The following is a 3,196-nucleotide window of genomic DNA, read 5'->3' as shown; positions in this document are numbered from 1 at the left end:
CTCGGCTTTCCTCTCCCTGTTCAGCTAGCTGTGTCTGTGCAAACTCCAATGCAGCCTCAGTTTCCCGCAGGTATATATATTATTTACATATACTATTACGTTTACTTTTTAATGATTTTAGTTAGAGAAAGACTAGGGCACTGATACAACAAGCTATAGAAAAGGATAACGAATCAGCTAATATACAATGAGAATATATAAATCAACAATGTTATAGAAATTAAGCAAGATTACATTTTCGCTTATGATGACCGGAAGCTCTAATTATAAAGGCCTGTATCATAACATTGAAGCCTGTAACGTTACCGCAGGAGAAGAGATAACAACTGATTTAAAAATGTCCGTTACAACAGACACATATAAACGTTAATAAGCACAGATATTCTTCAAGCTTTTATATATTACCATTCGTTGTCCACACTTAAAATAATCAGTCGATTATGCAAAAAAAATGTTGAATTTTACCTGATTGTGTACACTTTCCTCGCCAGCAGCTCGGGGAGAAAGGCCGTACTAAGCTCTCGCGATTTTTAAGGGAAACGAGATTTCAGCTATACCTTGTTTGGATTGGCCGTCGATCAAATGTATTTTAATAGCATTGAGGTAGAGTACTGCTTACATTTTTTTTTTAATATAATTTAAAGTTTTGTCAAAATAACTAAAATATTACGTTCGTTGTAACTTCTATTTAGTTATTAATTTTACTTTATTTATTTTTGAATGTTTTCATCAGCCAGCACTTACCTTACTATATCGTGAATTATCCTCAATAATTTTGACACCGAAAACACAGCAGGCTTTCAGTAGATCAGAATTCAGAAATGTGTCCGTTTGATTTGCTTCCCTTTTTCCGCCCATTTTCCTTTCTAGATCGAGCGTGACGTCAGCGCACGACTCCCATTGTGTGGAGACGCTGCTCACGATCATAAGACTCGGACGCCGTATCTGATCACCGCAGGCTGACTTACTCCTGTTTGAAGGTCTTTTATAGATATAGGAAATAATTTACGAAGAACTGACGAACTGCACTTCTACCTTCCTTTCTCTCCTAGACGGTAAGAAATAAGAACACAGCCAGAGGAAAATCTGTGCGTCTCAATCCTGCTACACATGCATGCATGCTGCCCTTGCTCATGGATTAGTACTGTTGTAGTAGGTACGTTTTTGAACGAGAAAGCTTAATGCAGCCCGGTGCTGACCGGTGAAGCAGCATTAAAGGGGTAGTTCACCATTAGTGAAAAGTGTGTCATAATTTTCTCAACCTCATGTCGCATGACTGACATTCTTCATGAAACACAAAATGAAATGTTAAAGACTTACAGATTCAGTCAACGTTCATTGTCATTGCATATTTATATAATATATATATATTATTTCCATATACTATTACGTTTACTTTTTAATGATTTTAGTTAGAGAAAGACTAGGGCACTGATACAACAAGCTATAGAAAAGGATAACGAATCAGCTAATATACAATGAGAATATATAAATCAACAATGTTATAGAAATTAAGCAAGATTACATTTTCGCTTATGATGACCGGAAGCTCTAATTATAAAGGCCTGTATCATAACATTGAAGCCTGTAACGTTACCGCAGGAGAAGAGATAACAACTGATTTAAAAATGTCCGTTACAACAGACACATATAAACGTTAATAAGCACAGATATTCTTCAAGCTTTTATATATTACCATTCGTTGTCCACACTTAAAATAATCAGTCGATTATGCAAAAAAAATGTTGAATTTTACCTGATTGTGTACACTTTCCTCGCCAGCAGCTCGGGGAGAAAGGCCGTACTAAGCTCTCGCGATTTTTAAGGGAAACGAGATTTCAGCTATACCTTGTTTGGATTGGCCGTCGATCAAATGTATTTTAATAGCATTGAGGTAGAGTACTGCTTACATTTTTTTTTTAATATAATTTAAAGTTTTGTCAAAATAACTAAAATATTACGTTCGTTGTAACTTCTATTTAGTTATTAATTTTACTTTATTTATTTTTGAATGTTTTCATCAGCCAGCACTTACCTTACTATATCGTGAATTATCCTCAATAATTTTGACACCGAAAACACAGCAGGCTTTCAGTAGATCAGAATTCAGAAATGTGTCCGTTTGATTTGCTTCCCTTTTTCCGCCCATTTTCCTTTCTAGATCGAGCGTGACGTCAGCGCACGACTCCCATTGTGTGGAGACGCTGCTCACGATCATAAGACTCGGACGCCGTATCTGATCACCGCAGGCTGACTTACTCCTGTTTGAAGGTCTTTTATAGATATAGGAAATAATTTACGAAGAACTGACGAACTGCACTTCTACCTTCCTTTCTCTCCTAGACGGTAAGAAATAAGAACACAGCCAGAGGAAAATCTGTGCGTCTCAATCCTGCTACACATGCATGCATGCTGCCCTTGCTCATGGATTAGTACTGTTGTAGTAGGTACGTTTTTGAACGAGAAAGCTTAATGCAGCCCGGTGCTGACCGGTGAAGCAGCATTAAAGGGGTAGTTCACCATTAGTGAAAAGTGTGTCATAATTTTCTCAACCTCATGTCGCATGACTGACATTCTTCATGAAACACAAAATGAAATGTTAAAGACTTACAGATTCAGTCAACGTTCATTGTCATTGCATTTTATTCTCCATACAGTTAAACAGTTAAAGTGCGGCTGTTCTGCACCGTCGTTTGTGTTTCGGAAGTGTAACAGATTTGAAACAAGTAAATGATGATATAATTTCCATATGTGGGGGAACTGTTGGCAAACCAATATGGATGCTGAGCGCAGAACATGGAGATTAAAGGCTCTAAATCTCCAACCGTCAGTCAACAATGTGCCGTTTGGCCTGCATCTGTATTGAAACTCTTCCCACCGGGATGCCATCAGTATTTGCGGTTATTCGTTAGATTTGCGTTGCTGCTCCATCTAAAACAATGGTCTGCTTGCTAATCATCATGGACAAGATACTGCCAGTTGTCCTGTTGTCACTGGCTTTGCTCTTGACAGATAGAGAAGTGATAGGTCTTTTACTCTGTATTGCTGTCAAGTCTTTGAGTTGTAATTATCTACCCATATCAATCCATTCTAGTAGGCTTAAGGCTTTAAGTAATCATAGCTTGAAAAGCCTGCTATGTACTATATGCTTTTTGATATATATATATATATATATATATATATATACAGGGCAGGA

General features: G+C 37.3%; 1 protein-coding gene across 3 annotated transcripts in view; it reads left to right on the top strand.

Moving 5' to 3' along the window:
• The first annotated feature begins 750 nt into the window (after window positions 1-750).
• Window positions 751-3,196, top strand: part of LOC107747984 (dnaJ homolog subfamily C member 5-like) — a 15,713-nt gene continuing 13,267 nt past the window's right edge. For 2 of the 3 annotated variants that reach the window (XM_016562635.1, XM_016562633.1), the window contains exon 1: window positions 2,042-2,346. The gene's annotated coding sequence lies outside the window, so the exon portion shown is untranslated. Of the gene's footprint in view, window positions 1,056-2,041; window positions 2,347-3,196 lie in introns of those variants that run through there. The other variant, XM_016562634.1, reaches the window with a different exon arrangement.

The sequence above is a fragment of the Sinocyclocheilus rhinocerous genome, unplaced genomic scaffold (genome assembly GCF_001515625.1).
Source record: "Sinocyclocheilus rhinocerous isolate Xijiao unplaced genomic scaffold, SAMN03320098_v1.1 scaffold1251, whole genome shotgun sequence".
Classification (NCBI taxonomy): domain Eukaryota; kingdom Metazoa; phylum Chordata; class Actinopteri; order Cypriniformes; family Cyprinidae; genus Sinocyclocheilus; species Sinocyclocheilus rhinocerous.
This window is presented reverse-complemented; position numbering and strand designations above follow the sequence as displayed.